The sequence below is a fragment of the Trachypithecus francoisi genome, unplaced genomic scaffold, assembly GCF_009764315.1.
Source record: "Trachypithecus francoisi isolate TF-2019V2 unplaced genomic scaffold, Tfra_2.0 Lachesis_group5, whole genome shotgun sequence".
In the NCBI taxonomy this organism is placed as follows: domain Eukaryota; kingdom Metazoa; phylum Chordata; class Mammalia; order Primates; family Cercopithecidae; genus Trachypithecus; species Trachypithecus francoisi.
The window spans coordinates 112,909,414-112,926,059 of NW_022681470.1; the positions used below are offsets into that span (position 1 = coordinate 112,909,414).

Consider the following 16,646-nt stretch of genomic DNA (forward strand, 5'->3'; position numbering starts at 1 on the left):
CACTGCACTCTAGCCTGGGTGGCAGAGCAAGACTCCGTCTAAAAAAAAAAAAAAAAAAAAAAAAAGAAAAGGGAAAGCAAAGGATAGGGATAATAACTCGAGGTATGAGCATAAGAGGCACTGGGGGTCCTAGATGAATATGGGAAGGGGGAACCCGCGGAGGAGGATAGGGGTACAGAAGTTAGGGGCGTCGAGAGGCCAAGGGGGGCCGGGCTGGGAGGGAGCGGGGACAACGACTACGACAGTCCCGGCCCCGCCCGCCACGTTTTCCCTTCGTCCTTCACTCCCACCCTCCGCTCAGGGCATCGGTTCTCGCCATTAGTCATGGCGGCTGGTCCCGGACCTGGGTAGGGGGTCCGGGTTCAGTGGTGATAGCCGCGGAGGTGGGGGAACTCGGCACCCGCTTGACACTTCCCGATCCGGGCCCAGGCGACGGGAAGAAGCCGAGTACGCAGGAGCCAGGGCCGAGAGGCGAGCGCCGAACGCTATCAGGAGTGGCTAGCCGATTGTCGAGCTCGGGAAACAGCGTGTTGACGTAGGTTAAGAAGAACGCTATCCCGGAGGCTTCCTACTTGGCCATGGTAACGAAATCTTTTCTGTGTGCCCCTGCGGGCGGAGTGCTGGGGCTGGCCCGCGTCGGTGTGTTTGAAAAGGTAAAGGCGGCCGGGCGCGGTGGCTCATGCCTGTAATCCCAGCACTTTGGGAGGCCGAGACGGGTGTATCACGAGGTCAGGGGATCGAGACCATCCTGGCTAACACGGTGAAACCCCGTCTCTATTAAAAAATACAAAAAACTAGCCGGGCGAGGTGGCGGGCGCCTGTAGTCCCAGCTACTCGGGAGACTGAGGCAGGAGAATGGCGTAAACCCGGGAGACGGAGCTTGCAGTGAGCTGAGATCCGGCCACTGCACTCCAGCCTGGGCGACAGAGCGAGACTCCGACTCAAAAAAAAAAAAAGAAGAAAGAAAGAAAAGATAAAGGCTTATAGTTTTGTAGTTTATTTTGCGCCGTGGCGGCTGTTGTGTGTAAGCAACAGGCCACCCATAGGGTTTTCATCGTCGTAGGCTTCCACTTGAGAGAACTCCAGCACCCCGGGTGAAGAAGCCCCACCTGCGGCCTGGGTGACTGCCCTTGAGCGGCTCTTCCTTACTCCGGATGGAAATGTAGTTAGACTGTGTCTGAACGTTCCAAATGACATGAGGAAAAACAATGACAAAAACAAGTCGTGGCCGGGCGCGGTTGCTCACGCCTGTAATCTCAGCACTTTGGGAGGTCGAGCCAGGAGGCTAACCTGAAGTCGGAGTTCGAGACCAGCCTGACCAACAAGGAGAAACCCCGTCTCTACTAAAAATACAAAATTAGCCGCGCGCAGTGGCGCGTGCCTGTAATCCCAGCTGCTCGGGAGGCTGAGGCAGGAGAATCCCTTGAACATGGGAGGCGGAGGTTGCGGTGAGCCGAGATCGTGCCATTGCACTCCAGCCCGGGCAACAAGAGCAGAAATTCTGTCTCAGAAACAAACAAACAAACAAAACAAGTCGGATCTTTTTTTTTTTTTTTTTTTTGAGGCGGTGTCTCGCTCTGTCGCCCGGACTGGAGTGCAGTGGCCAGATCTCAGCTCACTGCAAGCTCCGCCTCCCGGGTTTACGCCATTCTCCTGCCTCAGCCTCCCGAGTAGCTGGGACTACAGGCGCCCGCCACCTCGCCCGGCTAGTTTTTTTTATTTTTAGTAGAGACGGGGTTTCACCGTGTTAGCCAGGATGGTCTTGATCTCCTGACCTCGTGATCCGCCCATCTCGGCCTCCCAAAGTGCTGGGATTACAGGCTTGAGCCACCGCGCCCGGCCAAGTCGGATCTTTTAGATCCTAAAGCACCACGTTGTCGGAGAACATTCAAATGATTGCCCGTTTGCTTGTGTGAATTTTTCTTTTCCTTAAACTATCAGGAGAATCTTGATTCTCCTGCATTTAATTAATGCTGTGATCACCTCAGCCACTTTAACCAGAAATCGGGGATATGTAGACACCGCTCCTCTGAGAATATTTTGACGTGACAAAAGACATTGCCAATCTAATAATGGGGTTGGGGTGGAGGAGACAAAACTACAGATTCAGATTTGCATCCTGAAATCCTTAATTGCACACAATTCGACCCGCTTTATTAGAGTCCGTGCGGAAGTGCGACACCGAGTCCTCCAAGGCTAACTGGAGGATTAAACTATAAGGTTACTAACCCGCCCTGCTTGTCAAGGGCCTAAAAGGACTCTGCCCCTTTCTGCTGCAGTGCCAGCTGCTGGCTGCAGCCCGCTTGGTTACCCAGAGGGAAAACTGTCAAAGCTGGCCTGGAAAGGCAAGCCAAAGTCTAGTGCCGGGCAGACGCCTTGAGAAAATATACATACATGCAGAAAGAAAAAGAAAAAAAAAAAGGCGGAATATATATGGGACAAAACCTAGGACAAGGCCAGGCAGCCACTCAGATTATATATATGTTTGCACATTCACACACATACAAATTCCCCTGCCCAAAAGAACTGTTCAGGACCACTCAAAACAGAACAAAAGCTCTATTGTGTAGGCCTTCGAACCCTTCCATCAACCATTGTCTAAAACGGCAGCAGCTGTCCGGGCACGGCTCAGGCCTGTAATCCCAACACTTTGGAAGGCCGAGGCAGGCGGATTACCTGAGGTCAAGAGTTCAAGACCACCCTGACCATCATGGTGAAACCCCGTCTCTCCTAAAAATAAAAAATACAGAAATTAGCCTGGCGTGGTGGCGTGTGCCTGTAATCCCAGCTACTCCGAAGGCTGAGGCAGGAGAATCGCTTGAATCCGGGAGGCGGAGGTTGCAATGAGCTGAGATAGCACCAGTGCGCTCCAGCCTGGGTGACAGAGCGAGACTCCGTTTAAAAAAATAATAGTAATAATTGCCCCTCTTTGGCCGGGCGCGGTTGCTCAAGCCTGTAATTCCAGCACTTTGGGAGGCCGAAGTGGGCGGATCACCTGAGGTCGGCAGTTCGAGACCTGCCTGACCAACGTGGAGAAACCCATCTCTACTAAAAATACAAGATTAGCTGGGCATAGTGGCACATACCTGTAATCCCAGCTACTGGGGAGGCTGAGGCAGGAGAATCCCTTGAACCGGGGAGGCAGAGGTTGCGGGGAGCCAAGATCTGAAAAGAAAAAAATTGCCCCTCTTTTAGTCCTACAGCCATCACCCTAACCCTCACAACTGCCTGATTACTCCTGTTTTAGAAATAAACCGAGGTTTAGGGTAAGGACTGCCAAGTATTACACTGGCACAATGATTCCAGCCTTCTGAAAGCAGGACTAGAAAATTTTCCTCCATACCACACTGGTGTTTCCTTTGACAGCAACCACTACCTACTGAATAATGCCTAATTGCTATTCAAGGCCTTCCAATAGTATTTTCCACTGTTCCCTATATGGACTTTAAGCTTTGTCTATAAAGACTATGTTCTTCAGTTACAGTCTTTGCTTTCTCATTTTTGCTCATGCCATTCACTTTTTAAAGATAATTTTTTCTCCCCCCCTTTTTTTAACTAACTGAAAACCTCCAATTTTTGTCATGCTTTGAAAGACAAGTCTTTCCTCTAGAGTAACTCTCAGAGGTTAGAATAAAAGTTAATTGGCCGGGCGCAGTGGCTCATGCCTGTAATCTCAACACTTTGGGAGGCCGAGGCGGGAGGATCACCTGAGGTTGGGAGTTCAAGACCAGCCTGGCCAGCATGGCGAAACCCCATGTGTACTAAAAATTCAAAAAAAATTAGCCGGGAGTGGTGGCAGGTGCCTGTAATCCCAGCTACTTGGGAAGCTGAGGCGAGAGAATCGCTTGAACCCAGGAGACGGAGGTTGCAGTGAGTTGAGATTGTGCCATTGCACTCCATCCTGGGCAACAGAGTGAAACTCCACCTCAAAAAAAAAAAAAAAAAATGTTAAGCCCAGGCGCAGTGGCTCACGCCTGTAACACCAGCACTTTGGGAGACCAAGGTGGGTGGATCACCTGAATTCAGGAGTTCAAGACCAGCCTGGCCAATATGGTGAAACCTCATCTAAAAACACAAAACTAAAAACAAAAAAATTAGCCAGGCATAGGGGCGTGCGCCTCCAATCCCAGCTACTCAGGTCACTGAGGCAGGAGAATTGCTTCAGACTGGAAGGCAAAGGTTGCAGTGAGCTGAGATTGTACCACTGCACTCCAGCCTGGACAACAGAGTGAGACTCCCTCTCAAAAAAAAAAAGAATAAAATTTAAGGGCTGGGCGTGGTGGCTCACGCCTGTAATCCCAGCACTTTGGGAGACTGAGGCGGGTGGATCACTTGGGGTCAGGAGTTGGAGACCAGCCTGGCAACATGGTGAAACCCTGTCTCTACTAAAAATACAAAAATTAGCTGAGCGTGGTGGTGTAGGTCTGTAATCCTAGCTACTCGGGATGCTGAGGCAGGAGAATCACTTGAACCAGGGAGACAGAGGTTGCATTAAGCCAAGATTGGGCCACTGCAACTCCAGCCTGGGAGACAGAGCAAGACTATGTCTCATAAAGCAGAAAAAAAAAATTTAAGGATGAAATCAAAGCTGAAAAACCAGCAGCAGTGATGAATCGGCAAATTACAATTTTTTTTTTTTTTTTTGACACAAAGTCTCATTCTGTTGCCCAAGCTGGAGTGCAATGGTGCAATCACGGCTCACTGCAACCTTCGCTTCCTGGGTTCAAGCAATTCTCCTGCCTCTCCTCCCGAGTAGCTGGAACTACAGGCACGTGCCATCACGCCCGGCTAAGTTTTGTATTTTTAGTAGAGATGGGGTTTCATTATGTTGGCCAGGCTGGTCTTGAACTCCTGACCGCATGATCCACCCGCCTCGGCCTTCCAAAGTGCTGGGATTACAGGCGTGAGCCACAGCGCCCGATGGCAAATTATGATTTTTATTTTATTTTATTTTATCTTATTTTTGAGACGGAGTCTCACTCTGTCGCCCAGGCTGGAGTGCAGTGGTGCCATCTCAGCTCAGTGCAAGCTCCGCCTCCCGGGTTCACTCCATTCTCCTGCCTTGGCCTCAGGAGTAGCTGGGACTACAGGCGCCCGCCACCACACCGGGATAATTTTTTGTATTTTTAGTAGAGACGGGGTTTCGCCATGTTAGCCAGGATGGTCTCAATCTCCTGACCTCGTGATCCACCCGCCTTGGCCTCCCAAAGTGCTGGGATTACAGGCCTGAGCCACTGTGCCCTGCTCCCGCCACCATATTTTTTCTTTTTCATACTGTATAAGATATTTTACATTTTTTTAATTGAATAGAGTGAGTCTCCCCAGGCTATTTCAAAATTAGTTGTATCAAGACTTTTATATTCTAAAAAGAAAAAGTTGGCCAGGTGCGGTGGCTCACACCTGTAATCCTAGCACTTTGGGAGGCTGAGGTGGGCGGATCACAAGGTCAAGAGATCGAGATCATCCTGGCCAACATGGTGAAACCCCGTCTCTACTAAAAATACAAAAATTAACTGGGCGTGGTAGCAAGCACCTGTAGTCCAGCTACTCGGGAGGCTGAGGCAGGAGAATTGCTTGAACCCGGGAGAAGGAGATTGCAGTGAGCTGAGATGGCGCCACTGCACTCCAGCCTGGTGACAGAGAGAGACCTCATCTCAAAAAAAAAAAAAAAAGTTCAGTTTTCTGTGAAATTGAGTTAGCTCCTTTCTAAGGTTGTTGGAGGATTAAGGGAATTACTATTTACAACAATATCTGGGGCCGGGCGCGGTGGCTCACGCCTGTAATCCCAGCACTTTGGGAGGCTGAGACGGGCAGATCACGAGGTCAGGAGATCGAGACCATCCTGGCTAACATGGTGAAACCCCGTCTCTACTAAAAATACAAAAAAAAAAACTAGCCGGGTGAGGTGGCGGCACCTGTAGTCCCAGCTACTCGGGAGGCTGAGGCAGGAGAATGGCGTAAACCCGGGAGGCAGAGCTTGAAGTGAGCTGAGATCCGGCCACTGCACTCCAGCCTGGGTGACAGAGTGAGACTCCGTCTCAAAAAAAAAAGATAGATGAATAAACACATTTTAATAGAACATGAACATTGTGTAAAGACAGCATCTTTGATTTGCACAACTGTTTTACAGATTTTTTTTTAAATGAAATCTTGAGACTTAAAGAAGGGATGTGGGTGAGATAGCCTGTTAGCATCCAAACCCAGGTCTAAGCTCAAAGCTCCCTTTCCCTTGTTATCACACTGCCTCAAATTACAGTGCTTTCCACTAATATTGATCTTTGATTATTTTGTTACAATCATTAATGTTTCTGTCACCCTGGAAAGTCTCATAGCCTCACTGCCACCCAGTGCAATCGTGTCTCACATCAGGCCAAAGCCTGGGTCACCCGCTCTTGCAGCCCAACTGCAAAGAATAAATAGAGCCTACTGGCCTAGGGATTCTCAATTCAGACAGTCCTTCCTCAATTCATTTCAGTGCACTGGAGAACTGGTAGTTGTTGCCAAACGCCTGTCAGTCAAGAACAGTGGCCTGTTTGTTAGGGTTGTTGCAGTTATTGTGGTGAACACTAATCAGTCATGGGGACCATGGCTGTGGCATTCTGGTTTAACCAAGGAGTAAGTGCAGCGTCAAAGGCACAGCTTGCAACAATAGCTTCATTTGAATTACAACATATTTGAAAAGGGATGTAAAATAGGCATTAATTCATGCTACAAACATTTGTTCCAGGACTTCTAAATCTAAGGAATGTGCTAGCCTTTGGAAACTCAAAGATGAATGAGAAATAGACTATCTTCTTAAAAAGTTTAAGATTTAGTAGAAAAAGATAAGCCGTGTTTATAAATAACCAAAAAATATAGTAGACAGTGAGAAGTGTCCAAGGAAAATAAAAACTTAAGTGCAGGGGGAGTAGAAAGGAGAAACTGCCTTCAGCTGGAGCGTTCAGGGAAGGCTTTATTGAGGAGCAGACATTTTAGCTGGGCCTGAAAAGCATATAGCATTTCAATAAGCAGAAATAAAGAGCATTCTCGTGGGGAGGGAATTGAGCCATCAAAGGCCTGGAGAGGGAGGCCGGGCGCGGTGGCTCAAGCCTGTAATCCCAGCACTTTGGGAGGCCGAGACGGGCGGATCACGAGGTCAGGAGATCGAGACCATCCTGGCTAACACGGTGAAACCCCGTCTCTACTAAAATATACAAAAAATTAGCCGGGCGAGATGGCGGGCGCCTGTAGTCCCAGCTACTCGGGAGGCTGAGGCGAGAGAATGGCGTAAACCGGGAGGCGGAGCTTGCAGTGAGCTGAGATCCGGCCACTGCACTCCAGCCTGGGCGACAGAGCGAGACTCCGTCTCAAAAAAAAAAAAAAAAAAAAAAAAAAAAAAGGCCTGGAGAGGAAAGTGCAAGGTAAGATTGGGGCACAGTAAAGCCTCCCCTTCCTCCTTCAATGGCTAACTCACATTCATCCCTCAAGTCCCAACTCAGACCTCAATTGCTCAAGGGAGACTTCTGGGACCTTCAGTCTCCTTCCCCAGTCATCTTTCCAAAGCATACGAGATCTGTTTGACTTATGTCCCCCTGCTATACTGTAATGTTCATTTGTTTTGTTTGTCATTTTATCCACAGTCCCATAACTAGTACTGAACATTTTGCAAGTGCTTCATGAATATTTATTGCATGAATAATTGAATGTGGCTTTGTGGAACTGGAATGTAGAGCTCATGAAGGACAACAGCAGAAGGTAATGGTGAAAGGCTCTTAAATAAAAACAACTGCCGGGCGTGGTGGCTCACACCTGTACTCCCAGCACTTTGGGAGGCCAAGGCAGGCGGATCAACTGAGGTCTTTATGCTTCAGGGGACTACAGAAAGCCAGCTTCCTTTGATCTTTGTGTAAATCAGTCCTTGGCAGAGTGCATATAATGTCCAGATAAATTACACCCCTCGGTGATAAGATTACATACCTCCTTCATAAAAACCTGTCATCCTCTTTTGTTCTTCACCTCCTCATCAGGATCTTTTCAAACTGCGGCTCGTTAGGGAAGGAACTAGGCTGTGTTCAGACCTCTTTTGAAGACAGAATTTTCAAGACTTCTTTTCACTCTTTGATTTGGATCTGGCAAATTGGGGAGGGGATGCTGGGTGGGAAACAGTTATGAAATGCCAAGATATTCTTTGGCTTTAGAAATTTATTTTTCATGTACCCATCTGGAAACATAAAAGAGAGGCATAGTGCTCACTGCAAAAAGAGAACAGATGAAGTAGCTGTGTTATGTGCTGGTATCTTGAGTTTTGCCAAGAAAATCTGGGCCTACATAAAATTTGAGAATTATCTGTGTGATGAGACCAGAAAGCAGTGGCTTAGAGAAGAAAAAATTTTTCTGTTCACCAGTATCCTCAAATGGAGACTTCACTTGATCAGATGGTATATGAAAAATGAATCAACTGTTGCTATTTCATAAAACCTTTTTATATTTTCTAAATTACTTAGTGCTAAATACTGTTACTCAGTTTTAAACGCCCAGACTAAGGAAAAAGAAACTATTGAAGAAATAATTGTTTGAGGCCAGGCGCAGTGGCTCACGCCTGTAATCCCAGCACTTTGGGAGGCCGAGGCAGGTGGATCACCTGAGGTCGGGAGTTCAAGACCAGCCTGACCAACATGGAGAAACCCTGTCTCTACTAAAAATACAAAATTAGCTGGGGTGGTGGCACGTGCCTGTAATCCCAGCTACTCGGGAGGCTGAGGCAGGAGAATCACTTGAACCCAGGAGGCAGAGGTTGCGGTGAGTCGAGATCGCGCCATTGCACTCCAGCCTGGGCAAAAAAGAGTGAAACTCTGTCTCAAAAAAAAAAAAAAAAAAAAGAAATAATTGTTTTATATATTTGCAGTTGGGGTAGAAGAAAGAAATCTAATATATTGATTCATATACTGGTAAATTCAGCTAGTATAAGAACTTGTGATGTTAAATTGAAGTTTTGTCATCTTATAAAAGACAACAAACTTATTTTGTGTTTAAGTCTGAGTTGTTACGGCAATTTTTAGTTATTTATTTTTCTTAGCCAACTCTTAATTTTCTTCATATTGCATTACTCTTTTTTTTTTTTTTTTTTTTTTTTTTTGAGGCGGAGTCTCGCTCTGTCGCCCGGACTGGAGTGCAGTGGCCGGATCTCAGCTCACTGCAAGCTCCGCGTCCTGGGTTTACGCCATTCTCCTGCCTCAGCCTCCCGAGTAGCTGGGACTACAGGCGCCCGCCACCTCGCCCGGCTAGTTTTTGTATTTTTAGTAGAGACGGGGTTTCACCGTGTTAGCCAGGATGGTCTCGATCTCCTGACCTCGTGATCCGCCCGTCTCGGCCTCCCAAAGTGCTGGGATTACAGGCTTGAGCCACCGCGCCCGGCCTGCATTACTCTTTAGTTGTCTCTGGAAATTCTACTTACTTTAAGGACATGAGAAATTCAAATGAGAGAAGTTGCTGATATTCATCAGTGTGTTTGAACCGTGCATAGGATCCACAAATGAAATGAGGGTGTTTCCTGAAGTAGAAGAAAACAGAACTTTGCAAGTGACACTGAAGTATTTTGCCATGGAGTTAGTAACTCCCGAGGAGACCATTTTAGATGGCTCAGCATTTGACAGGAAGACTGCTCCATTCCCTCCTTATATCTACAGAAGGATCAGCTATTGGATGTCTAGAACTTCTCTATTTAAAAAAAAAAAGAGTAGGTCTAAAATTAAATTATTATAAGCAAGCATAGGCATGGGTCTTCCAGTTGAATTGTCCATTATCGTAAAACTTAATGGTGGACAAGTTAGCTGTAGTTGATTCCTGTGTGGCAGTAAATTGTCTTCTGTCTGCTTACTCCAAATAATAAAAGCTGCTAGGAAGTTTAGATTTTGAAATAGGCGGTTCAATGCTTTGAGGGTTTCTAGAAATACAGAAAGTCATCAAGTAAACACTACATGTCTAATCACCTCAGAGTTGTGGCTGTTGCCTCTTCAGGAATTGGTCCACAGGGTAAATTTCAACAATTCCTATGTTTTCCATTGTCATTTCTGAAGACCTTTGAGATGAGAGAAAGGAAATCTAGTGGAACAGGAAAGAGAGTTACACCTTGTGGGTGTGAGTTTGGGACCTGTTAGCCAAAGGGAATGTCACTCTCTGGAAACAGGTTCAGCATGTTTGCACTTGTTGTTTTGTAGCTTTAATGATTTTTGTTTTCTAATGTCTCTAAGCTTGGTGTTTAGAGCTGCTTCATATTTTAAACTAGTTCCATTCCACAGTACTAGTTCAAACCAGTTCTTACAGCCTCCTGGGTGGGTCATCTTGACCTAAACTCTTGTGTTGTCACATTTTGAGATGTTTTCAAAGCAGAATGTACCAAAAAGTGCACAAGGTAAAGGTAATTTACAGCAAGAAACAAATACATATTTGTTTTATTTCTTGACTTTCCCTAAGCAGATAAGCAGAAACTTGTTTAACTCATTACTTTATTTGATGTGTCTTGCATATTTTTGACTAAAAGTTATAGGAAGTTATTCCTCTGGGGGAATCTTTTACAGGTGGAGGAATGGGGATAGCAGTATAGCCTCAGATTCAAACTGGCATCACCCTAAACCCTGTGGGCCAGGGTGGAATGAAGTCAGCTCCTTTTTATAGTTGAAATACAATTTTTTATTCACCATTGTCTGCACAAATCCTTGAAAATAAATGTTTTTTTCCCTACAATCTTTGTCAATTTATTTGTCACATCCTGAATTTATTGAAGTTTGTTCAATACTCCCCTGGTCAGTTCATAGCCTACCTTTTTTTTTTTTTTTTTTTTTGAGACGGAGTCTCGCCCTGTCACCCAGGCTGGAGTGCAGTGGCCGGATCTCAGCTCACTGCAAGCTCCGCCTCCCGGGTTCACGCCATTCTCCTGCCTCAGCCTCCAGAGTAGCTGGGACTACAGGCGCCCGCCACCTCGCCCGGCTAGTTTTTTGTATTTTTTTTTTAGTAGAGACAGGGTTTCACCGTGTTAGCCAGGATGGTCTCGATCTCCTGACCTCGTGATCCGCCCGTCTCGGCCTCCCAAAGTGCTGGGATTACAGGCTTGAGCCACCACGCCCGGCCCATAGCCTACCTTTTTAGTTCACATTAGTGAATACCATCATTCCTGTTATCCCGTTGTGACAGCATTGAATATATTATATAGTTCAGAATCTGGCCGGGCGCGGTGGCTCACGCCTGTAATCCCAGCACTTTGGGAGGCCAAGGTGGACGGATCATGAGGTGAGGCGATCGAGACCATCTGGGCTAACACGGTGAAACCCCATCTCTACTAAAAATAGAAAAAAATGAGCCAGCTGTGGTGGCGGGCGCCTGTAGTCCCAGTTACTCGGGAGGTTGAGGTAGGAGAATGGCGTGAAACCGGGAGGTTGAGTTTGCAGTGAGCTGAGATCCTGCCACTGCACTCCAACCTGGGCAACAGAGCAAGACTCTGTCTCAAAAAAAAAAAAAAAAAGCATCTGGCCTAGCTTTCTCCTTTAGGGCAGATGAGATAGATATATCTAGAGATATCTATACTAGATATATATGTATATATGACATCCTGAGATATATATAACTAAATGTATGTAGTAAGGTTTCATAGATATACAAATAAGATGTTCGTATATATATGAATTAATAATTTTTGAGGCGTATTAAATAAGGTAGATAGCACCCCCAATACATTTCACCTACTATTGCTATTAAAATACAAGTATCATCTGCCCTAAACAGTCATAAACATCTTCATTCAAATGAAGTTAACAAGTTAGCCAGCCAGGCACCTAGAAAATCCTTGAGCCAGGCTGGGTGCAGTGGTTCAGGTCTTTTATCCCAGCGCTTTGGGAGGCTGAAGCGGGTGGTTCACTTGAGGTTAGGAGTTCAAGACCAGTCTGGCCAACATGGTGAAACTTTGTCTCTACTAAAAATACAATAAAAGATTGCACCACTGCACTCCAGCCTAGGTGACAGAGCGAGACTTCGTCTCAAAAAAAAAAAAAATCCTTGAGCCAGAGGGATTCTGGCACATACAATGGGTACTTTCCCCCTTATTTATTTTAAGTGCCTGGTGAGACTGGCATAAGTACAAATTAGAACTTAAATCATTTTCTACTAATCTCCAAAATTCTTCTGATTTCTACCCCCCAACACTCATTTCCTTGAAAAAGGAAAAAGAAGGAATTGAACCATTAAAATTATGCTTTCTAATGTGAGAGGAGCTAATTCTGCTTATATAATCACTGCTATTTTACACTTTACTCATTCTGGAACTTGGAAGTCAATGTATATTTTATTTTAATAGATATGACCATAAATGAAGGTTCAAAAATTTGGATGTCACAGCATTAAGTTCTGGGCAGCCTTAGGGCTCTCTAAGTGGGGACAGGAATATGCCTTCCTATCTTTTCCCATTTGATAGATATCCTGACTTCCTAATACCTAGATTTAAATACAGTATTCTTGGCTGTGTGCAGTGTCTTAAGTCTGTAATCCCAGCACTTTGGGAAGCCAAGGCAGGAGGATCGCTTGAGCCCAGGCATTCAAGACCAGACTGGGCAACATAGTAAGACCTCTGTCTCTACAAAAAAATTTTTTTAAAAAAGTAGCCAGGTGTGGGCCTGGTGCGGTGGCTCATGCCTGTAATCCCAGCACTTTGGGAGGCTGAGGTTGATGGATCATGAGATGGACGGGAGATCGACACCATCCTGGCTAATACGGTGAAACCTTGTCTCTACTAAAACTACAAAAAATTAGCCGGGCATGGTGGCACGCACGTGTAATCCCAGCTACTCAGGAGGCTGAGACAGGAGACTGGCTTGAATCTGAGAGGCGGAAATTGCAGTGAGCCCAGGTGGTGCCTCTGCACTCCAGCCTGGGCCACAGAGCGAGACTCCGTCACAAAAAAAAAAAAAAAAGAAAAAAGAAAATAAAGTAGCCAGGTGTTACCTGTGGTCCCAGCAACTGCAACGTGGGAGGCTGTCGTGGGAGGATCAATTGAGCCCAGGAGGTTGAGGCTGCAGTGAGCCGTGATTGTACCACTGCACTCCAGCATGGGTGACAAACAAATAAGTAAATACATACATACATACATACTCTATTCCTCACCTTTCCCTTTGGTAAAATGACGTTTGCTTTCTCCCTAGGGAGAAGGGGCTACTGGGGAAGCCAATGCTCCCCATGGTAATGACCAGGGATTGCTGTCTTCTTGGAAAAGAAGTCACTCACCTATAAATATCCAGAAGTTGAATCATTTTTTAAAATTTAAGGGCTGGGCGTGGTGGCTAATGCCTGTAATCCCAGCACTTTGGGAGACCAAGGCAGGTGGATCACCTGAGGTCAGGAGTTTGAGACCAGTCTGACCAACATGGAGAAACCCTATCTCTACTAAAAATACAAAATTAGCTGGGCGTGGTGTCGCATGCCTGTAATCCTAGCTACTCGGGAGGCTGAGGCAGGAGAATCATTTGAACCCAGGAGGCGGAGGTTGAGGTGAACCGAGATTGCGCCATTGCACTCCAGCCTAGGCAACAAAAGCAAAACTCCGTCTCAAAAAATAAACAAATAAATAATAAAAACAACAATACTTATGGAATATTTACTACATGCAGGTACTACCCAAACACTTTATGGTTATTAATACATCTAAGCCTCATAATAACCTTATATGGTTAGTAACTATTATTATCCCCCTGTCACAGATGAGGAAGTGGATGTATCAGCAGGTCAAGTAAGTTGTCTCAAGGTAACATAGCTGATAAATAGTACAACTAGGATTTGAAACTCAACCTATCTGATCTCAGACTGCATATTAAACCATTGAGTATAGGCAGTGTGGTTAAGACTGCATTAGGATTATTGCAGAAATTCTGAAAGCCATTTAAAAAGTGACATTACCTCGCTAAGCCCAAATTAGGGAGAAGCACTGTAGAAGTTTACACCCTGGGATGGAGGGATGAAAGTGGAGGTAGGGGTGGGACTGCAAAGCTTCTGCCTTGATTTGGAGTCTGAGTGCTGCTACCTGCCTGCCCATATCCCATCACTAACACCTCTCAAACCAACCATCCAGCTCCTGCTTTCCTCACTTCTGATAATCCCACCCCTGCCATTCCTTCCAAATTACTCTCATACAGCTCCATTTCTTCCTTCTATCAATTACCTCTCTACTGAATCCATTCTTTTGTGAACAAATCTCTTTTGTCATTACCTTTTTCATTAAAAGCTCATTCCATTTTTTTGCTGTAATGAAAGGATTTTCTGAGCAGTTAGTTAAATAACTGGGATAAGTTCACAGCTTCAATTCATTCAGTAATCATTCATTCAAAGTCCACATTCCTTGATCCTACTGCCCTCTTGCCCTCTTTTTTCTTTTTCTTTTTTTGAGATGGAGTCTCGCTTTTGTTGCCAGGCTAGAGTGCAGTGGCGTGATCTGAGATCACTACAACCTCCGCCTCCCAGGTTCAAGTGATTCTCCTGCCTCAGCCTCCCGAGTAGCTGGGACTACAGGTGCCTGCCACCATGCCCAACTAATTTTTGCATTTTTAGTAGAGACGGGGTTTCACCATGTTAGCCAGGATGGTCTCGATCTCTTGACCTCTTGATCTGCCCGCCCTGGCCTCCCGAAGTGCTGGGATTACAGGAGTGAGCCACCGCTCCCAGTCTTTACTGCCCTCTTAAGGCTACTTTTCTCTCTGCTTTTCTACCTTCAGTATCCAACTATATACTCATTCTTTAACCTTTTATAATCTGGCTTCCCTCTTCACCAACACCCTCAAATTTTGTTCTCCAGATTATTCCTATACCTCCTAATTGTCAAATCCAAGGCCTTTTCTTAAATCTTCAATCTTGTGGCCGGGCACGGTGGCTCAAGCCTGTAATCCCAGCACTTTGGGAGGCCAAGACGGGCGGATCACGAGGTCAGGAGATCGAGACCATCCTGGCTAACACGGTGAAACCCCGTCTCTACTAAAATATACAAAAAACTAGCCGGGCGAGGTGGCAGGCGCCTGTTAGTCCCAGCTACTTGGGAGGCTGAGGCAGGAGAATGGCGTAAACCCAGGAAGCGGAGCTTGCAGTGAGCTGAGATCCGGCCACTGCACTCCAGCCTGGGCGACAGAGCGAGACTCGTCTCAAAAAAAAAAAAAAAAATCTTCAATCTTGTAATCTCTGGCACTGAGCACTCCATACCACCTGCTTTTATTTCTTGGGTTGTTTTGTTTTGTTTGAGACAGAGTCTCACTCTTTACCCAGGCTGGAGTGCAGTGGCATGATCTTGGCTCACTGCAACCTCCGCCTCTCGGGTTCAAGCGATTCTTCTCCCTCAGCCTCCCAAGCCACTGGGACTACAAGCACTCGCCACCACACTCGGCTAATTTTTTTTTTTTTTTTTTTTAAATTTTTAATAGAGACGTTTTCACCAGTTGGCCAGGCTGGTCTGAAACTCTGGACCTCAAGTGATCAGCCTGCCTCAAACTCCCAACACCTGCTTCTTTTTGAAACTTTTTCTTTTTGGGTTTTCAGTTCTCCTCCCTCTGCTCCTCCCCTTTTCCTACTTTTATCTTTTCCTGCCTCTTCGACCATTCCTTCTGTCACTCTGTCTCTTTGATGTACTGTTTCTAAGGCTGTGCCCTTTGCCTCTGTTCTCTTAGCCTTTGTTTCTGTGCAATCTCTTCACTATCACTTTGCGATGTCTCCCGTGTCATTTTCTCTAGTACTAATTTTTCTTTTTTTTTTTTTTTTTGGTATTTTATTATAGAGACAGGGTTTCACCACGTTGCCCAGGCTGGTCTCGAACTTCTGAACTCAGGCAATCTGCCCGCCTTGGCTTCCCAAAGTGCCAGGATTACAGGCATGAGCCACCGTGCCCGGCGTAGATCTAGTACTAATTTTTCTGTGGATTTCCGAGCCTGTAATTCCTGGCCTGGATATCCATCATCTTTAGGACATCTCCAGACTCTCAAACACATACTAAACTCATTTCCTTCCACTTCCAACTTCTTTCCCCTTTTTCTTTCCTGTTTATATTAACAGCATTCCATGCTTCTGTCCATAGCTCTCACATTGTCACAAAGTTCTGTAAATTGTCTCTTAAAGTTTGTCTTAAATCAGTTCCTTCTTCCTCTTTGCCTTAATTCAGATTATAATCATCTCTCATCCTAGTTTCCCTGCTAAAGTGATCTTTTTAAAAACTGTAAAGTCATGTGACACATCTGTGTCTATTCTATTCTGTTCTGTTCCCAAGAACTCTGTAGTTTGAAGTTCAGTCTCTAAAGAGAACATTTTAGGCCTTTCACACGCAAATAATTCCAGTCTTATTGCCTGCATCCCCATCCAACAAACTTTGCCCTGGCAACCTCCATAGAGCACACTATGACTTTTCACTCTGTGTTTTCCTTCTGCTCTGCATATCACACTGCAAATTTTTCCCCCACTTTGTATTTTGGATCTCAGGTTCACAGGACTGAATTATTCACATGCCGCAGTTCATGGCATACTATTACAATTGGCCCTTCCAAAGTCTTTCACTTTTTATTGATCAATGTATTCCTTTTATCCTTATTCCCATTTCTCCTAGACTGTAACTTACTCATGTGTTTAATGTCTATGCTTTCTTATATTTTCCTGTA

The 16,646-nt window shown here is 45.7% G+C and overlaps 1 long non-coding RNA gene across 1 annotated transcript; it reads left to right on the plus strand.

The window, feature by feature from the left end:
- The first annotated feature begins 210 nt into the window (after nt 1-210).
- On the plus strand, nt 211-10,722 carry LOC117075716. The gene is made up of 3 exons (XR_004434092.1): nt 211-653; nt 7,620-7,734; nt 9,411-10,722. It is a non-coding gene; the product is annotated as an uncharacterized LOC117075716 (long non-coding RNA).
- The last annotated feature ends 5,924 nt before the right edge of the window (nt 10,723-16,646 follow it).